The following is a 22,157-nucleotide window of genomic DNA, read 5'->3' as shown; positions in this document are numbered from 1 at the left end:
GACTTGAAGCACTTACTGATGAAGACTGAAGAATACAGTCTGCAGTATGAATTACATCTCAATATAAAGAAAACAAAAATCCTCACTACTGGACTTATAAACAGCATCACGATAAATGGAGAAAAGATCGATGTTGTCAAAGACTTCACATTGCTTGGTTCTGCAATCAACACCAATGGAAGCAGAAGTCAGGACATCAGGCGACGTATAGCACTGGGCAAATTGGCTGCACAGGACCTTTTTCAAGTGCTGAAGAGCAAAGATGTCTCCTTGAAGACTAATGTATACTTGACACAAGCCATGGTATTTTCAATCACCTCATATGCATGTGAGAGCTGGACAGTGAATAAGGAAGACAGAAGAAGAATTGATGGTTTTGAGCTGTGGTGTTGGCAAAGAATGCTGAAAATACTGTGGCTTTCTAAAAGAACTAACAGGTCTGTCCTGGAGGCTGTGCAGCCAGAATGCTCCTTGGAGGTGAGAAGGGCCAGGCTTTATCTCACCTACTTTGGTCTTGTTGTCAGAAGGGACCATTCCCTGGAGGATGTCCTGCTTGGTAAGTTGGAGGGTCGATGAAAAGGGGAAGGCCCTCAATGAGATGGACTAACATGGTGGCAGTGGCGATTGGCTCAAGTATAGCAAGAGACATGGAGCTGGCTCAGAACTGGGTGGTGTTTCATTCTGCTGTGCATGGGGTTGCTATGAGTTCAGAGACAACTCGATGGCACCTAACAACAACAACAACAACAACAACAACCCGTCTATCAGTTCACCGTACGTACTGTGGTGGCTTGTGTGTTTCTATGATGCTGGAGACTATACCACTGGTCTTTCACATGTCAGTAGAGTCACTCATGGTGGACAGATTTCAGTACAGCTCCTAACTAAAGTTAGGGAAAAAAGGTATGACTTGTTAATTGCAAATACCTTTTTTTTCAATAAGAAGAACAGAGGCTATGCACATGGACTGCTCCAAATGGAATACACAGGAATCAGATTGACTACATCTGCAAAGAGGTGATGGAGAAGCTCAATACCACGTCAAAACGTGGACAGGAGCTAACTGTGGAACAGACCATCAATTTGTCATATGCAAGTTCAAAGTGAAGCTGAAGAAAATTAAAACAAGTTCATAAAAGCTAAAATATGACCTTGATTATATCCCACCTGAACTTAGAGACCATTTGAAGAATAGATTTGACACACTGAACACCAATTACTGAACATGAAATGAGTTGTGGGATGACATCAAGAACATCATACATGAAGAAAGCAAACAGTCATTAAAAAGACAGTAAAGGAGGAAAAGACCAAAAGGAATGTCAAAAGAGACTCTGAAACTTGTTCTTGAATGGAGAGTAGTTAAAGCAAGTAGAAGAAATGATGAGATGAAAGAGCTGAACAGAAGATTTTGAAGGGCAGCTTGAAAAGGCAAAGTCAATTATTATAATGAAATGTGTAAATAGCAGGAGTTAGAAAACCAAAAAGGAAGAACATGCTCATCATTTCTGAAGCTGAAAGAACTGAGGGAGAAATTCAAGACTTGAACTGCAATATTAAAGAATTCTATTGGCAAAATATTGAATGATGCAGGAAGAATCGAAAGAAGATATAAGGAATATACAGAATCACTTTATCAAAAAGAATTGGTCAACGTTCACCTATTTCAGGTGGTAGCATATGATCAAGAACCAATGGTATTGAAGGAAGAAGTCTAAGCTGCACTGAAGGAATTGGCAAAAGCAAGGCTCCAGGAATTGATGGAATACTGAATGAGATGTTCCAACAAACTAATTAGATATTTTTAAAGTTTCATGCCTGCCATGTGTAATTTTTAATCTACCTAGGGGTCAAGTCTTCAATTTTCACCCTGTTAATTTTCCTTAGTTACCTGTTGGATTTTGGTTAAAACAATCATATTTTTTGAAATAAAGATTATATTGGTTTATATAAATAGTTGTTAAGGAATCTCCTTTGCAAAAACCTGCCTTGAATGGAATGCTTCATCACAGACTTCCCTTTAGACTCCATTGGTAGGAATTGGCAGGATAGCCTGAAACTCTTACAATTTTCAAGGTAAAAGGGATTTTCTGGGGGTGATAGCATGGTGGTCTTTCTAGAATTTTACTCCTAGAAGGGATTGTCATTCCTGTTTCACTCTACTCTGTTGATATACTTTGGAGTTCTTATAGGCTCTGCTTTGCTTATATCTCTAGCCTAAACACTTGCACTAATAGTCCTTCCCAACGAAATCTCCTAAATAAATCTTATATTGTATTTATAGAAAAGTTCTTAGGGTTTCAATTTTTAGGTTGGAGATGAATGTTACAGCCTTCCGAATGTGCATATGTTTCAAAAGAGAAAATGACAACATCCTCTATTACAGCCTTCTTGTGTATGGCATCTGACTGCTAAACAGAAGGTTGGTGGTTCAAACCCACCAGCCACTCTGTAGAGGGAAGACTGGGCTAACTGCTTCTGTAAAGATTTACCACCTCAGAAGCCCAATGGGGCTGCTGTGAGTCAGAATCAACTCGATGACAATGGGTTTGGTTTTTTCTATGTGTGTGTATGGAATCTGAACTATTGTGGTTTTGTAAAGCTAGATTTATAAAAAATGATTCCTTTCTCTTTCTGTCTTCCAGAAATTTGTGAAAAGATATCTGTAGAGTACACCTACTCTTGACTGCAAAGTGCTATGAGTTTATTTTTATGTTTTTGAGCTATCTTTAGTGTTATTTCAAAGGGATTTGGGAAGGAAGAGAGAAATATGTGTGTTTGGTATGCCAATGTGAACCAGAAGTTGACTACAAAATTCTAAACTATTTTCATTGCTATATGTAGTTTATAGGAAATGTATGTGTTGTCTCCTAATCCTGAGAACAATCTTGAGAAGTAGTTATGTCCTGCTCTGAACTCTTAGAGCCCCAGGCCTTTCATTTATACACTAGAGATGGTGATGATGACGATGATGCTACTTATATCACAGATATGTTAGAATAAAAAGTGATAAGATATGTCATGTGGCCACAGTGCCAGACACATAGTAGACTATCTGAAAATATAGTGTATCTGTCCAGTGCCTATAGCATTTTTAGGCCTCTGGCAACTATGCCTACATTACTATTTGGTCCCTTATAGCAGGCAGTCATGACCATTCATTTCCCTTCTGAAGTAATTTTGTGTTTACTTCCCTATGCCTCTATCTTTTTTTTTTCAGGCCACTAGTTTGTAAAATCCCTCTCCTAAGGACTCACATGAAAAATATTAATAGAATAGCTGAAGTTGGATCTTACCTAACACTGTTTAACAGAATGATACATTCTAAAGATTTTTACTGTGTAGATACAGCTCTTTCAATTGATTAAATGCATTTTGTTTGTGGCCGTTGCACATAAGAAAAAAAATGCTTCATTTTAATATTGTTTTATTAGGGTAATTAGATTTGACTAATATTGTTTTAGGAGCTCTCGTAACATAGTGCCTAAGGCACTTGACTGCTCACCAGAAGGCTAGCGGTTCAAACCCATCAGCCACTCCTTGGAAGGAAGGTTGGGCAATCTACTTCCGTAGTGATACCGCCTCGGAAACCCAAGGAGGGGTTGCTATGAGTCAGAGCCGACTCGATGGCACATAACAACAACAGTACTGTTTTAGTGTATAGGGATCTCGCAAGGTGGAGAATTGTCAATTCATTGTTAATGCAATAAAATCCTTACAATGTATTTGTGCCACTTTTTTTGTTTGCCTCTTTTTTTTTTTTTCCTTCTCTTGTTTACTTTCACATGTGTCTCTTGGGATTAGGTTATAAATCCGAATATACAGTGTGGATTTGGTGCATCAGATCTTTTTATGTGCCCAAGTCACTGTTCTGCTGCAATATGTTACTACTGCTTCCAGGCCAATGCATAATCTTAGGTGAGGGAGAGATCTGTGTTCAGGGTCATTGCATTTCACAAGAATGGAGAATTAGATGAAAGCTCAATGCACATTATCTGTTAGATTTTAAAACCCTGAGAATTTCAAGGGAAACATAATCCATATGTATCTCATCTGTTTACAACTTTTCTTATCAAAATGTTATGCTGTTAAGCTCAGAGGTGCCCAGGATGTCAGTTAAACATCCTGTTTTAAAGTCTCCTTATTTGATTGTGTAACAGGGAATTATGTTCTGGCAAGTAAAACAGGCTCTGGCCCTCTTAATTCCTTTGCTCAGCATTTAGTTGTTTTTATAATAAAAATCAAGAGATTTAAGGCACAGATTTATTTTTATATTATTATTATTATAAAATAATAATGTGATTTTAAGTGCCATCAAGTCGGCTGCCCATTGTCACAGTCACATGTAAATTAAGATTTGTTGTTGTTAGATGCCATCAAGTCTGTTCTAATTCATATCAACCCGATGTACAACAGAACAAAAGAGTGCCTTGTCCTGTACCTTCCTCACAGTCCTTACTGTGCTTGAGCCCATCTTTGCAGCCACTGTGTCAACCCATCTCGTTGAGGGACTTCACCTTTTTCTCTGACCCTCTGCTTCACCACGCATGAGATCCTTCTCCAGGTAATGGTCCCTTCTGACAACATGACCAATGCAGGTGAGTGGAGTCTGGTCATTCTCTTTTCTGAACAGCATTTCAGCTGCATTTCTTCCAGGACAGATTTGTTCATTCTTCTGGCAGTCCACAGTATTTTCAGTATTTGCTAACACCACAATTCAAAAGCATCAACTCTTCTTTGGTCTTTCTTATTTATTGTCCAGCTTTCACATATATATGAAGCGATTGAAAATACTATGGCGTGGGTAAGGCTCACCTTAGTCTTCAAAATGACATCTCTGCTTCTTTACAGTTTAAAGAGGTCTTTTGTAGGAAATTTTCCCGGTGAAATGTGATGTCTGATTTATTGATGGGTGCTTCCATGGGTGTTGATTGTGATTCCAAGTAATATGAAATCTTTGACAACGTCAATTGTTGCTCCATTTATCATGATGTTGCTTATTGGTCCAGTGGTGAGGATTTTTGTTTTCTTTATGTAGTCTTTTTATAGAATTTTTGTTTGCTTTATTGTAGTTTTAGATCTCCATCAGTAAGTGCTTCAAGTCATCTTCACTTTCAGCATCAATGTTATGTCATCTGCATATTGCAGATAGTTAATGAGTCTTTCTCCAATCCTGGTGTCTCCGCCTTCTCCTTATAGTCCAGCTTCTCGGATTATTTGCTCAGCATCCATATGAAAAAGTATGGTAAAGGATACAACCGCAACACACACCTTTCCCGATTTTAAACTGTACAGTATCCTGTTGTTCTATTTGAACGATAGCCTCTTTCTTGGTCTATGTACAGACTCTTCATGAGCACAACTAAGTGTTCTGGAATTCCGGTTCTTTGCAATGTTATCCATAATTTGTTATGATCCATACAATCAAATACCTTTACATAAACATTGTTCTGGTATTTGCTTGCAGCTGAGATCCATCTGACATCAGCAGCAATATCCCTTGTTCCACATCCTCTTCTGAATCCAGCTTGCATGTCTGGAAGTTCCCTGTCAATATACTGCTGTAACTGTTTGAATTATATTGAGCCAAATTTATCTATTAGATGTAGACATGTAAATAAGAAAAGAGAGAAAAGGGAGCAGTGTTACGTCTGTTTGTTTTGATTTAGAAATACATGTAAAGGGGAAAGGACAAGACTGTAAGAAAATGATTTTCCCTTATTTCTAAAATATGTGCTTAATCCTTTGAATTGTAAGGATGCAACTCTTACAGAAGCTGGAAGGTATTGGTTAATAAGTACAAACAGTGCTAGAAGGATCTTAAAATATTCATGGTAAAATAAACAATATGCATACTTTATATCTCAAAACTGATTTGTAATAACTTGAATGCCCATGCCCCTTTGTGTTCTGTGATGTTGAATAAGAGATGAATTGTAGTTGAGACGTATCCTGTAGTTAATTGCTTTTGCTTCCAAAAGGATTCTCTCTCTCTCTTTTTTCTTCCATCTTGCTGCTAATACAAGTGAAGAAAATCATCTTGGGGCCTGGAATCCCAGGAAATTATTAGCCAGCTTTCAAACGCCCACTCCTAGTGCCTTTTTAATTCATAAATACTTTTTGTTTTTCACTTTTATTGTGGTGAAAACATACACAACAAGACATTCACTAACATAACAACTTCTCCATTTACAATTCAAGGACATTGATGACATTTTTCATGTTGTGCCACCATTATTGCTATCCTTTTCTTAAATATTCCACCACCATTAGTGTAAACTCAATGCCCCCCCCACCAAACAAAAGCTTCTCCTTTTATCCTTCCCTCCTACCCTTGGTAACCACTAATAATCTTTGGATTATATCTATATATCTATAAAAAAACAAACCAAACTCCCTGCCATCAGGTTGGTTTTGACTCATAGCAACCCCCTTTGGGTTTCTGAGGTGGTAAATCTTTATGGAAGTAGATTGCTCAGTCTTCCTTCCATGGAATGGCTGGTGGGTTTGAACCACCAATCTTCTGGTTAGCAGTCAAATGCCTTAGGCATTACACCACCAGAGCTCATTATATATCTATATATGTTTATATTAAATAGAGACAGTACTAGAAGGACCTTAAAAAATTCATGGTAAAATAAATCTCCTCTCTCTATATTTTTCAACCTATCTAAGAATTTAGCCTCCCTCCCCTCCCATCCCTGGTAACCAACAAAGAAATTTTTCTTCTATGTATAAACCTTTCCTTGAGTTTTTACAATAGTGGACTAATACAATATTTGTCCTTCTGTGATCAATTTATTTTACTTAGCATGTCTTCCAAGTTCACTCATGTTATGTGATGTTTTGTGGAGTCTACATTATTCTTTAGAGTTTCATAGTATTCCATTGTGCATATGTACCACAGTTTGTTTATCCATTCCTTGTTTCTTGGGCACCTAGGTTGTTTCATCTCTTTGCTATTGTACGTAGTGCTGTGAAGAACGTGGGTGTGCATATATCTGTTTGTGTCCTGCCTCTCACATATTTAGGTTATATACCTAGTAATGCGATTGCTGGAGCAAATGGTATTTCTATTTCTAACTTTTTAAGGAATCACCATACTGATTTCCACAGTGATTGTTATCATTTTACAGTCCCACCAGCTGTGGATGAGAGTCCCAATCTCTCCACAGCCTTGCCAGCATTTGTTACTTTCTGTCTTGTTGAAGTTTGCTATTAGGGCTGGGGCAAGATGGTATCTCACTGTTGTTTTGATTTGCATCTCTATAATGGATAATGATCATGAACATTTTTTCATGTGTTTGTTGGCTGCCTGAATATCTTCTTAGGTGAATGTCTGTTTATATCTTCTGCTCATTTTTAAATTGGATTATATTTTTGAAGTTGAAGTGTTGAAGTTTTCTATAAATTTCAGAGATAAGTCCTTTGTCTGATATGCCATTGCTGAATATTTTTTCCCATTCTGTAGGTTCTCTCGGAATCTGGATTGGATTGAATGTGTAGATTGCTTTGGGTAGTATTGGCATTTTCACGATGTTCAATCAAACATGCCATGAGCATGGTATATTCTTACATTTATGTAGATCCCTTATAGTTTCTTGAAGCAGTGTTGTAGTTTTCTTTGTATAAGTCTTTGTAGTTTCTTTTGTGTTCCTGGTAAGATTTATTTCCAAGTATCTTATCTTTTTGTAGCTATTGTAAATGTTATTGATTTCCTTTTCAGAGACTTCTTTGCTGGTGTAGAGGAATCCAATTGATTTTTGTATGTTGATTTTGTATTCTGCCACTATGCTAAATCTTTCAATAAGTTCCATTAGTTTTCTTGCTGAGTCTCTTGGGTTTTCTATGTATAGAGTCACATCATCTGCAATTGGGCATAGTTTTACTTCTTCCTTACAAATTTGGATGCCTTTGATCTCCCTTTCTTGCCTTATTGCCCTGGTTGGGACTTCCAATACAATGTTGAATAGAAGTGGAGATAGAGGCCATCCTTGCTTGGTTCTTGTTCACAAGGGGAATAGTTTCAGATTCTCCATTGAGATTGATGTTGGCTGTTGGTTTTGTGTATATATTCTTTGTTATGTTGAGGAATATCCCTTCTATTCCTATTTTCCTTACACTTTTTATCAGGAGCAGCTGTTGAATTTTATCAAAAGCCTTTTCTGCATATATTGATACGATTGTGTGATTATTTTCCTCTATTTTATTTATATGATGGATTATGTTGATTGTTTTCCTAATGTTGACCCATCCTTGCATACCTGCTATGAATCCCACTTAGTCATGATTTATTATATTTTTGATATGTTGGTGGAGTCTATTGGCTAGGATTTGCTGAACATTTTTACATCTATTTCATGAGGGATATTGGTCTGCAGTTTGTCTTTCGAGTGGTGTCTTTGCCTGGATTTGGTATCAGGGTTATACTTGCTTCATAAAATGAATTTGGGAGCATTCTATCCTTTTCTATTGTTCGGGAATAGTTTGAGTAGGACTGGTTTCAGATCTCTAAATGTTTGGTAGAATTCTCCAGTGAAACCTTCTAGGCCAGCACTTTTTTTGTTGATAATTTTTTTATGACCTGTTCAATTTTTTCTTTTGTTATGAGTCTGTTCAAGTTTTCTACCTCAGTCTGTGTTAGTTTAGGCATGTAGTGTGTTTCTAGAAATCTGTCCATTTCTTCTAGGTTTTCATATTTGTTGGTGTACAGTTCTTCATAACATCCTGATACTATTCTTTTTGTTTCTGTTGGTTCTGTTTGATGTCACCCTTTTATTTCTTATTTGTGTTGTTTTGCATCTTCTCTTTCTTTCCTTTTTTTTTAAGTTTGTCAGTGGTTTGTTGATTTTATTAATCTTTGCAAAGAACTGACTTGTAGTCTTGTTGATTTTTTTCGGTTGTCTTTCTATTTTCTGTTTCATTGATTTTTTGCTCTAATCTTTATTATTTCTTTTCTTCTGGTGACTAGGCTTTTTTGCTGTTCTTTTTCTAATTATTGGAGATGTTGGGTTAGGGTGTTGATTTTGGCTCTTCTTTTTTGATGTGTGCATCTATTGGTGTAAATTGGCCTCGATCACTGCTTTTGCTGCATCTCAAAGATTTTGCTATGTTGTGTTTTCATTCTCGTTTGATTCAATGAATTTTTTAATATCATTTTTAACTGTTTTTTATTACTCAATCATTTTTGAGGAGGGTATTATTCAATTTCCATGCATTTACTCTTTTTCTGTTTGTCCTCCTAGTGTTGATTTCTAATTTCATAGCATTCTGATCTGGGAAGATGCTCTGCAGTATCTTGTTTTTAAGTTCATTGAAGCTTGCTTTGTGGCTTAACATATGCTCAATCCTGGGGAATGTTCCATGTGTTCTGGAAAGTAATTTATATTTTGTTGTTGTTGGATAAATGCTCTGTAGATGTTATAAGGTCAAGTTGGTTGAGCATATTGTTTAGTTCTTCTGCATCTTTGTTGAGTTTCTTTCCAGTTGTTCTATCTTTTATTGAAAGTGGTGTGTTAAAGTCTCCTACTATTACTGTGGAGTCATCTATTTGTCTTTTTGTCTTTTCAATTCTGCTTTATGTATTTTGGGGCTCTTTCACTGGGTGTGTAGATATTTATTACGGTTGTGTCCTCTTGTTCAACTTTAATCATTATATAATGATTAAGTCATTATATAATGATTATATAATGTTCTTCCTTGTCTGTTATGGTGGTTTTTGTCTTAAAGTCTATTTTATCAGAAATGAATATTGCCACTCCTGTTCTTTTTTGATTGATATTTGCTTATGATATCTTTTTCCAACCTTTGAGCTTTAGTCTATTTTTGTCTTTGTGTTTAACGTGAGTCTCTTGTAGACAGCATGATGATGGGTGATGTCTTCTTATCTAGTCTGCAATCTCTGTCTCTTGAGTGGTGCATTTAATACATTTACATTCAGTATCATTATCAACAAGTATGAATATATTGATGTCATTTTGTTATGTGCTTTTTTTGTGGTGTTGCTGATTTATTTGTTCTATATAATTTTCTGTGTTGAGCTCATTTTGTTTATGAGTCGTGTTATCATCTCCATGATTACTATTGTTTAAGTATTTGCAAGGTATTTGTGTTTGTTGTCTTCTTCATTTTGATGTGAAGGTTTATTATTTTTCTTTGAGGTCACCCTATAATTTATAATTTTCTTCCCAAATTTAAAACAGTCTCTTCCATCTCACAATTGTCTTGACATCCTCACCATTTAGAAGTTCTGTAATTACAATATTTATTCCCTCTTTTTGGTTTGTAGTTGTCCTCTTTTTCCAATTGATGTCTCTGGTTCTCTGTACAGTCTTATAAGCTTATTTTCCTTTGGATACTTCTATTACTGGTTTGTTTTCTGGGTTATATCATCATATGTGTTAATCATCACTTGTTGTTTGCTGTTGTTGGTTCTTTGTCTGAAGGACTCCCTTTAGCATCTCTTGTAAAGTTGGTCTGGTTTTAATAAATTCCCTTAATTACTTCTTATCTGGAAATCTCTTGATTTCACCTTCCTATTTGATAGATAGTTTTGCTGGGTGTATAATTCTTGGTTGAAGATATTTTCTCTCAGGATTTTGTATATATCGTCCCAATGCCTTCTCACCTTCATGGATTCTGTGGAGAAATCAGAGCTTAGTCTTATTGGTTGCCCTTTGTAGATAACTTTTTGTTTTTCCTGTGCTGCTTTCAGGATTCTTTCTTTGTCTTTGGTTTTGGTGAGTTTGATGATGATATACCTTGGTGATTTTCTTTTGGGATTTATCCTGTTTGAGGTTCATTGAACTTCTTGAATGGATATATTATTGTCTTTCATCATATCAGGGAAATTCTCTTCCAACAAATCTTTGACAATTTTCTCTGTGGTTTTATCTCTCTTCCTGTTCTGGAATTCTGATTACACATAGGTCAGTCCTCTTGATAGTATCCCACATGAATCTTAGGCTTTCTTCATTATGTTTTGACCTTTTGTCTGATTGATTCCTTAACAAAGTAGTATTGAGGTATTTATCTTCAATCTCATTAATTCTGTCTTCTAATGATTTGATTCTACTCCTTAGCCCATTCAATGTGTATTCTATTTCTGAAATCTTAGTATTAATCTTCTGGATTTCTGTTTGTTGTTTTGTATCATTTCAAATATTTTGTTTATTTTGTCAATTTATTCTTGTATTATTTTCCTAAATTGTTCTAGAGTTTTGTCTGTGTTTGCCTTAATTTTGTCACTGTTTTCCTTGATCTGTCCCTCAATCCATTGAAGGTACTCAACTATAATTATTTTGAATTCCTTATCAGGGAGTTTCAATGCTGCTTCTTCCTCAGGGATGTTTTCTGAGTGTGTATCCTGGTCCCTTGTTTCTACTACTTTATCTTTTTTTTGTATGGGCTGTGATGGTCTACTGTCTCTAAGACATTGTGGTTTTGTTGTATTTATGTTTAATTTTTGGTTGCCTGTTGGTGTGATTCAGGCAGGAATTTTTTTTTCCATTTATTTTGTTTTGATATATCTCTGTGAGCAGGGTACTGTGCTCTTTCATTCACTAGTTGGTAGCACTTAGGCAATCACCACCTGTCTCTTAGTTGGTGTGATGGAGAATGAGAATGTGTGTGTACAAATCTCTGTTAGCTGTTTGTAAAGAGCAGTTGAGCCATCTTTTGTTATTTAGTTGGTCCAAAAGAAAGTGGTGGCCCTCACTCAATGCATAGGGCTGCAAGAGGTGCAGGTATAGTTGAGTTGTGTGGGGATGGTTGCTGTCTCTCACTCAGTTAGGCAAAACAAACAAACAAACACCAAAAAAAAAAAAAATTACAAAAGCTCAAACCACATAAACAAACAGGAAAAATTGCAAAAGAAAGAAGAGAAATGCAATAAATATAAGAAGAAAATTTTTCAAAATATATTGTTGTTGTTGTGTTGTTATGTGCCGTCTAGTTGGACCTGACTCATAGCGACCCCACCTTGGGTTTCCGAGGCAGTATCACTATGGAAGTAGATTGTCCCATCTTCCTTCTGAGGAGTGGCTGGTGGGTTTGAATCGCCAGCCTTCTGGTTAGCAGTCAAATGCCTTAGCCACTATCCTACCAGAGCTCCCCAAAATACATTAAGAAAGGATAAAAAAAAGATAATGAAAAAAAAAAAAAAGTCACAATATCTGGGGAGGGTGGAATGAGAGAAAAGAGCAAGAGTAAACAATTAGGGAAAACTATAAAAGAAAAAACAAGGGATGTGAGGACCAAAATAAAGAGAAAAGAAGGGAACCAGGATAAGGGAAGAGAAGAAAAGAAAAACAAACATTCAAACAACCAAACAAAAAAACCCAAGACCCAGGTATGGGAAAGAGAAAAAAAAAAAAAAAAAAAGAAAAAGAAAAGAAAAAAGCAGGAAACAGAAAAAGAATAATTTAAAAGCAAACAAAAAACGCAAAACTGGTGCGTGGGGCATGGCACTGAGGCTGTGCCTGGGCACAGATGGGGATGGAGGCCCCTCAGGTCAAGAAGGTGGGTTGAGGTGGGGGGATGGCCACACCCCTGTTCACCAATAGGGCGTGGGGCACAAGAGTAACAAGGGGAATATCACATCTCTCCAGTCATCGGTCTCCAGTGTGGTTGCCTGTGCTGTCCTTGGCAGGCAGAATGGACTCCCTGATTTCAGTCTATGCAAGAATGCCACCCACACACATTCGAATTGGCTATGCTAGCCGTTTGCAAACATCCCAAACAGCTGCACCCTCAGGACAGCTGCCAGCAGTGCACAGATCTGCCTGTCCTTGATCTACTGTTCTAACTTCTGGTTGTCGGGCACCAATGCAGTCCTTGGCCATGCAGCCTTGGTGGACAGAGCTGATTTTTAGGTTGCTATTGAGATGTGTTCAAAATGGCTATGCCCTCAGGATAGCCAATAGTCTGCAGCTTCATTTGTCTCCTTACTCACTGTTACATTCAGGTTTTTCTACTAGTTCATATTTAATCCACTTCTTTTTCTTCCCCTTCAAAGCTCATGGTTCCAGGATCATCTTCTGTATTGGTTTCAATTGGTTTCTTATTGCCTTGTTGCGGAGAGTCTTTGTAGCTTGTCTGCCTATTCCACTGTCTTGCCACAACTCTAAATAACTTTTAATTTTTCAAATAGTATGATAATATATGTGAATGAATGAATTGGAATAAAGATTGTTTTATATAGATTGGATTTTGGGAAAAAGGATGTACATCAATATTTTCAAATATAAAGATATAATTCTCAGCAGTGTTTATAGTATTCTTCAGATGACCCTTATGAAACCTTCAAATTTTGTTTCCTTATCATTTGGAATAGTTTCTACTTTCAGTTGTATTCACAGTTTACCAAATGGGTATTATGGGTAAATATTTTACTTTATGTATTGTCCTACAAAATACAGACCCAAAACTAAAAGAAAAAACATGGTATGATTTCAACCAAATGAGATTTCAGTTTTAGTCTCTAGTTTTTGGCAGAGTCTTACAGATTTCACATGGTACAGTCTAATACAGAATTCGTTTGTCTGAATTCCTTCTTGCATCCAGGTCTTCTAGTTTTACAAAAGTTTAAATTTTGACTTGCTGTGTGGCATTGGGCATTAAGGAACTTTTCTAAGCCTATTTAAAAGGAGAATAAGAAATATACACCTCACAGAGTGCTGTGAAGATAAAATGTGATTCCAAATGTATACTGTCTGGATCATGGAAAGGTCTCGTCAAGTGATAGCTATTATTATTTTTATTATTGGTATTACTAGGAGCTCTGTTAGCATAGTGCCTAAGGTACTTGACTGCTAACTAGAAGGCTGGTGGTTCAAACCCACCAGCCATTCCTCGGAAGGAAGACTGGGCAATCTACTTCCGTAGTGATACTGCCTCGGAAACCCAAGGAGGGGTCGCTATGAGTCGGGTCTGACTTGAAGGCAAACAACAACAACAATGATAACAAAAATTCCCCATTCAGAAGGGTTTCAATGACTATGTTTGGTCTATCATTGAATGTACTTTATTGCTTGCAAGTCACACTATTTCTTTGAGCTCAAGGTATCATCTTTATTTTCCAGAAAATTTTCAGTAATTGTTGATTATGCTTACTTTGTAGGTGGTTTGAAAAATAGGTTCTATGATAGAATCAAACAGAAGTTTGTCAGTGTGATGAATAGATTCAAATATAGTTTGAAAGGTAACATCATTTCTAAGAGAATCATTTCCACTTCTCTGGGTCATAACAAAAAGAAATGAGCACCACTGTTGCTGTCCACGTTGTATGAGTTTCAAGAAGTTAAGGCCCTTTTCTCGTCTTATAACCAAACGGCAATTTAAAAAGGAAGTGTTAAAGTGAGAACTTTTCTTTTCATAAAAGAAAAATCAAATAAAAAATCACTGCCAAAGGAGAAAGAGAATTGGAGAACTGTGACAAATCTCTCTGGGGTCCAGATTGTTGGTGCAATGAAGAGAGGTTAAAGTGAATGGAACAATGGGAAATCAGTCATGAGCCTGTAACTAATCATTTGGCTTTTGAACAAAAGGGGGAAAGAAGCAATATTTTAGAAAAGGAAGAAAGCCCAGGGAGCTGGTGCAGCAGTGAGTTCCTTTATCCAAGAACAAAAAGTCAAATAACATTAATAGATAACTTACTGGAACCTGAGTGGCATCTGAGAAAGACTTCCATGTTGTAAAGAGATTTCCATTCCCAGATAGTTGAAATTATGTTATAAAATTCCTAGTTACATTTTGCCTATAAGAAAATATTCTTTAATTTTCTTCTTTTCCTTCACAATTAAAACCACAGGTCTCTCTAAATTCAACAGGATTTTTTATTTTCAGTATAATCAGAGATTGCCTTTCCTCCCTCAGTTGTATACCAGATCTGTATGTCTATTTTTATTTTTCCATTTTCCATACTTGAAGGGAAATGTAATAAAATCTTGAAATGATCACATGATTATAAAGAAATAGAACTATTGCTTGAAAAGCTGCACTGTTATTATCTAACTTGTATGTTTATCTGGCATTGTTTAAACTTTGGATTCTATGTGTAGAATAGATTCTACAGGGGTTAGCGTATAATGTAGGGAAGAGTGGGTTGAATAAAAGTTGAGGACCACCTTTAATGAGATCTCTAGTGACCTATCTAACCCCTCCTATATCTAACCCCTCCTACAAAAATTTTGAGGGAATTGCTTGATAGATTTGGAAATCAGCACTATTCAGCCTGGAATAAACTCAGGGATTTGTATTACACCTACATTTACATGAAATGATTGGGAATAGGTAGGTAGAGATGAGTTTTAACTGTCACACTAGGAAACGCTAGGAAAAGTCAAGGCTGAAATTACTAGACTAAAAACCATCTTTGTTTTTCTCATTTGGTATCTAACTTTATGTCGCCAGCTTTGTGGATCGTTTTTCTTCTTGTGGACTGGGCAAGGACACATACAGAAACAGGAGAAAGAAAAAGAGAACCCTCCATCAATTCATGACTGCCTCATGTGCCAGATAAAATCATCAAACATCTGGTTAACTCGCTGGAGGAAAAGAACTGTGAAACTCTTCAGTTGACAAAGTTTGCAATTCAACTTAGTAAAAACATTTAACCACAAGTCTCAAGTAGGCGTTGTTCAGTGTAAATAGAAAGAATAGGGGCCTAGCATCGTGGTTGGAGCCTGAGGTTTGGGCTTGTTGCTAGATCTAACTCATTGTGCAAATTAGAGTATGTCATACAGCCTGGGAAACCCAAGGAGGGTCGCTGTGAGTTGGGTCCGACTCAACAGCACATAACAACAACAACAACAACAACACACAGTTAAGGCTCAGTTTCTCCATTTGCAAAGAGGTGATCTTTAAGGTCTCTGAGTGTTAAAATTGTGGGATTCTGTTTTTCATGTTCAGATATGTTCATTTTATGACAAAATTTAAAAATATAAATGATCTTTATATAATAGGCTATACTAGGAATATTTTCCAGATTATAGCAGAATATAGAACAGAAAATTATTGTCATAAATAAGTTATAAATAAATTGCTATCGAGTTTCAGGAGAAGGAGAAGAAATTACTTTTATTCTGAAAATGGAATTGCTTTTAACTTTTGAGTTTCATAGGAAACCTCATAGTTATAGATTTCACATATAGAGATGCATTTGGGTCAGAGGTAAATTTAGAGATATAAAGCAGGAATGGTAAATGTTTTACAGAGAACAGAAAATTGTTAAGCTATTTTAAAAATTGCAAATTTGAATAAAAGAGTTTGTTTTCCAGTCACCAATTCATATACGTTTTGTGACGTTGATTGCAATCCCCACAAGCTAACAGCTTTCTTCCCATTTCCTCCCTGTGTTTTCCATTTCCCTCCATCCATCTTTCCTTTTCCTTCCTGCTTTCTGAGTTTTCTCCTTGGGCAAATGCTACCCTTTTTATGCTCAATGGTTGATTGTTCTAATAAATGCATACCTTCCTGTTATCGTTCACTCTATAGACCTGCCTATTTTTTTTGCTGAAAGTTAAGCCTAGGGGTGAGTTTAGTTCCAGACTTGAAGGGTGTCTAAAGGCCTATATGTATATATATAGCAGAATCTTGGAGGTTGTGCTGGTCTCTAGAGACCAGTAAGCCTGGTATTTTACTTTATTTTTTTTTATGATTTTGAGTTTTGTTCCACATTTTTTTTCCTCCTACTCTATCTGGTACCTCCTGTTGTAATCCCTTTAAGTGTGGTCTGCATTGGTAGCCAGCCCCCATCTAGTTCTGGTCTCAAGGTCCCAGAGACTAGGATTCTCTCATTCTGTTAGTCCATTGGACTAATTCTTTCCTTGCATCTTCGATTTTCTTCACTCTTCTTTTTTTCTAGATGGGGAGAGACCAATAATTGCACCTTAGATGGCGGCTTACAAACTTCTAAGACCCCAGTCACTACTCACCAAAGTAGGATGTAGAATATTATCTTTGTGAACTATGTTATGCGAATTGACCTTGATGTCCACCAGGACCATGGTCCTGAGCCCCCAGACCCAGTGAATCGTGCCCTCAAATGTTTGGCTATGGCTATGAAGTTGTCATAATTTTGCCCCTTGTATGCTCTACTATTATATTCATGGATACATTTGCAGCACATATAAAACATATGTAGAAATGTCAAACCTATACATATTCATGGGTGTAGTTCCATTTGCCTTTCCACCTCTCCTGTTCAGCTTGAGTGTCTGTCTATGTATCTGCTCATAGATCATTGTTATGACTGTTATTGCACGATTGTGTCTGGATAGCATTTACCTTAGGTATCTTTAACTCTTGTGTTCCTCCTAGGGTCTTCCTTTACCTTGATCATTTTGTGCTGATCTCCCCCTCAATGTACATTGCATTTCTCTTCACCCAAATTAGTAGATGTTTACCCTCTAGTTAGTGAGTTTCCCTCACTTACTCTCTCATCTCCCCTGGTGACTTTTAAAGAATGATTCTTTCTGTGTGTAAATCTGTTCTTAGCTTTTTATAGTAGTGTTCTCATACAATATTTGCCCATCTGTGATTGGCTAATTTCATACAGCATAATATCCTCTAGGTTCATCCATGTTATGAGGTGCATTGCAAATTCATCACTATTCTTTAATGTTGCATAATACTCAATTGTGTGTATGTATCCTAGTTTGTCCATTCACCCACTGATGGGCATTTAGGTTATTTCCATCTATTTGCTGCTGTGAATAATGCTGTGATGAACATGGGTATGCATATATCTGGGTCATGGCTCTTATTTCTCTAGGATAATATAACTAATAGTGGGATTGTGGGATCATAAGGTATTTCTATTTCCAATTTTTTAAGGAAGTACCATACTGTTTTCCACAGTGTTTGTACCATTTTAAAGTGCCACCAGCATTGTGTGTTCCAGACTCTCCACACTCTTGCTAACATTGTTGTATTCTCTTTCTTTGAACTTTGCTGTTAATGATGAGGTGAGATAATATTTCATTATTGTTTTGATTGGCATCTCTCTAATGGCTAATGATTTTGAGTACTTTTTCATATGTTTCTTAGCCACTTGACTATCTTCTCTGGGGAAGTGTCTGCCCATTTTTAATTTTTAATTTTATTTTTAGTATTGCAATTTGGGTGCAAATTTACAAAGCAGATTTGTTTTACTCTCAACTATTCATGCACATTTGATTCTGCCCATTTTTTAAATTAGATTATTTGTCATTTTTGGGTTGAGATGTTGAAGTTTTCTATAAATTTTAGAGATGAATCCCTTGTCCAATATTTAATTACCAAAAAGCTTTTCTCCAGTCTGTAGGTTCTCCTTTTACCCTTTTGGTAAAGTCTTTCGGTGCACATTAAGTATTTAATTTTTAGGCGGTCTCACTCATCTAGCTTGTCTTCTGTTGTTTGTGCATTTGTAATTATGTTTTATAGTATATTTATGGCATGTGTTAGGGCTAAGTTTGCCCCTATTTTCTCTTTGATCACTGTTACAGTTTTAGGTTTTACATTTATGTCTTTGATCTACCTTGTGTTAGGTTTGTATATGGTGAGAAATATGGATCCTCTTTCATTTTTTTTTCTGGGAGTGGATATCCACTTTCACCAGCACCAATTATTAAAGAGACTGTATGTTCCCTATTTAATGGGCTTCAGCCCTTGTCAAAAATCACCTATTTGTAAGTGGATGGAATTACTTCTGGGTTCTCAGTTCTGTTCCATTGGTCTATGTGTCTGTCACTGTTCCAATACCAGGTTTTTTTGACTACTGTCACTGTAGAGTAGATTCTGAGATCAGGAGTGTGAGGCATCCTACTTTCTTCTTTGCTTATCTGGGACCTCTTTCTTTTCCATAAAAAGTTGGTAATTAGTTTTTCCATCCCTTTAAAGAATGATGATGGAGTCTGTATCAGAATTCATTGTATCTATAGATCTCTTTGGGCAGTATTGACAGCCATGAGCTTCCCAGCCATGCGCATGGTATATTCTTTCAGATCTCTTTTGGTCTCTTACAGTAGTGTTTTGTGATTTTCTTTGTATAGGTCTTTTGTTTCTCTGGGTAGATTTATTGCTAAGCACTTCATCTTTTGGGTGGCTATTGTAAATGGTATTGTTTTCCTGATTTCTTTTTCAAAGTTCTCTTTATTAGTGCAGAGCAATCCAACTAAATTTTTCATGTTGATTTTTTACCATGCTACTTTGCTGAATCCTTCTTTTAGTTCAAATAATTTTCTTGTTGATTCTCTTGAGTTTCCTATGTAGGATTATATCATCTGCAACTAGAGATAGTTTTACTTCTTCTTCTTTTTTTTTTTGCCAATTTGGATGCCTTTTATTTCCCTTTCTTGCCTTTTATTCTGGCTTGGACAAGTTTAGGGCATTCTTGTCTAGTTCCCATTACAAGGGGAATAATTTCTGTCTCTCTCCACCAAGAATAATGCTGACAGTTGGTTTGATGTGTATGTCCTTAACTATGTTGAGGAAATTTTCCTTCTATTCCTATTTTGCTGAGTTTTTTTTTTTTTTAATAATCAAGAATGGGGGTTAGATGTTATCAAATACCTTTTCTGCATCAATTGATATGATCCTTTTTTTTTCTTTTGTTTTATTTATGTCATTGAATGCTTTTCTGAACCATTCTTGCATACTTGGTATGAATTCCACTTGATCATGATGTATTGTTTTTCTGATAAATTCTGTTGACTAAGATTTTGCTAAAAATTTTTTGTGTCAATGTTCATAAGAGATATTGTTCTATAATTTTCTTTTTTAGTGATATCCTTGCCTGGTTTTGGTGTCAGGGTTATGCTTGCTTCATAAACTAATTTCAGGAATATTTAATCCTTTTCTGTGTTGTGGCATAGTTTAGTAAAATTGGTGTCAATTTTTCTCTGAATATTTGGTAAAATTCTTCAGTGAAGCTATCAGGGCAAGGACTTTTTTTATTTGGAGTTTTTTTTTTTTTTTTTTAATGACCTGTTCAATTTCTTCTTTTGTGATGGGTATGCTCAAATTTTCTACCTTAGATTATGGTAGTTTGAGTAGGTAGTGTGTTTTTAGAAATTTGTCTATTTCTTCTAGGTTTTCAAATTTATTGGAATACAGTTCTTCATGGTATTCTGTTATTATCCTTTTTATTTGGGTTGGTTCTTTTGTGACATCACCTGTTTCATTACTTATTCATGTTATTTATGTCTTTGCTAAATTCACCAGTGGTTTGTCAATTTTATTCATCCTTTCAAAGAACCAGCTTCTGCTCTTATTGATTCTTTCTGTAGCTTTTCTGTTTTCTATTTCATTTATTTCTGTTTGAATCTTTATTATTTATTTTCTCCTGGTGACTGTAGTCTTTTTTCCTTCTCTTTTTCTAATTGTTGGAGATGCTGGGTTAAGGTGTGGGTTTTGGTTCTTTTTTTTTTTTTTTTCTGTTTGGCTGAGAGTTAAGCCAGGGGAGTGAGTCCAATTCCAGGCCCGAAGGGTGACTCGAGGCCATAGTCTAAGGGGTTTCACCAGTCTCTATCAGACCAGAAAGCCTGTTTTTTTAATTATTATTAGTTTTGTTCCTCATTTTTCTCCCATTCTATGCAGGATCTCTAATTCATTCCCTTTTTGAGTGGTTGGCATTAGTAGCTGGATATCGTCTGGTTCTGGTCTCAGAATTTATATAATTTGAAGTTCTTATGGTCCATTAGTCCTTTGGACTGTTTCCATGTGTCTTTGATTTTCTTCTTCTTCTTTACTCCAGAGAAGGAGAAACTAATAGTGGCCACTTAAATGGTTGCTCGCAAGCTTTTAAGACCCCAGTGACTATTCACCAGAGTCAGAAGTAGATTATTTTTGTATACCATTTTGTGCCTATAGAGCTTGATGTCCTCTGCCACCATAGTTCCAGTTCACAGGCCCAGAGACCCACTCCCTCAAGGGTGTTTACTTGTGGCTAAGAAGTTATCCTAACTTAGAGTCCTGTTATGTTTGAACTGCGTGTGGACATTTTTATAGCACATACAATTGCTTATGTAGTAATATCGTCTGCTAAACTTACATAAGGAGCTCTGGTAGCATAGTGGCTAAGACACTTGCCTGCTAACCAGATGGCTGGCGGTTCAAACCCACCAGCCACTCCTCGGAAGGAAGGTTGGGCAATCCTACTTCCGTAGTGATACTGCCTCGGAAACCCAAGGAGGGGTCGCTATGAGTCGGGGTCGACTCGACGGCACATAACAACAACAACAACAACAAACTTACGTAAGGTTGTGGGTATATTCCCACTTGCCTATCCATACTTGTCTACCTATGTATCCATCCATAGATTAATGTTTCATGTTTCTGATGGCACAGTGCCTAAGGCATTTGACTAGTAACCAGAAGGCTGGAGGTTCAAACCCACCAGCCACTCCTTAAAGGGAAGATTGGGCAATCTACTTCCATAGAGATACTGCCTTGGGAACCCAAGGAGGGGTCGCTATGAGTCAGAAATGACTTGACAGCAGTGAGTTTTTTTTTTTTTTTTTTGGTTACTGATAATGCAGTGTTGTGTATGCAAGTATTTTTGCCTTTATTGTCTGTACCTCTTGTTTACCTCTCTGTGTCTTCCTTTTCCTTAGTGATATTGTGGTAGTCACATACTTTTGTTATATTGCTTTTCCCTTCACCCATATCAAACCAGTCTCTTAATTATCCATCTGTTTTCCCTGCCTTCTCCTCCCCTCACATCTCTGGTAACCAGCAAAGAAAATTTCCTTCCCTGTGTAAACCTTTCCTTGACATTTTACAATAACAGACTCCTACAATATTTGTCTTTCTATGATTGACTTATTTCACTCAGCATAGTGTCCTCCAAGTTCATCCATGTTATTCAGTGATTTGATGATTCTTTAATGTGGAATAATATTCCATTGTGGATATGTACCATAGTCTGGTTATCCAGTCATCTGTTTATGTACACTGAGGTTGTTCCCAGGTCTTTTCTATTGTAAATAGTGCCATGATGAACATTGGTGTACATACATCTATTGCTGTTCTGGATCTCACCTCTTTAGGATATATATTCCCACTACTAGGAATGTATCTTTGTTCTTTTTTGATGTGTGTATTTATCACTATTCACTGTCCTCTGAGCAGTGCTTTTGCTGTGTCCCCAAAATTGTGGTATGTTCTGTTTTTATTTT

The sequence above is a fragment of the Orycteropus afer genome, unplaced genomic scaffold, assembly GCF_000298275.1.
Source record: "Orycteropus afer afer isolate SDZICR_OR568_19922 unplaced genomic scaffold, OryAfe1.0 scaffold00001, whole genome shotgun sequence".
NCBI classification, from domain to species: domain Eukaryota; kingdom Metazoa; phylum Chordata; class Mammalia; order Tubulidentata; family Orycteropodidae; genus Orycteropus; species Orycteropus afer.
The sequence above is the reverse complement of the archived record's forward strand: the minus strand, read 5'-3'. Positions refer to the sequence as shown.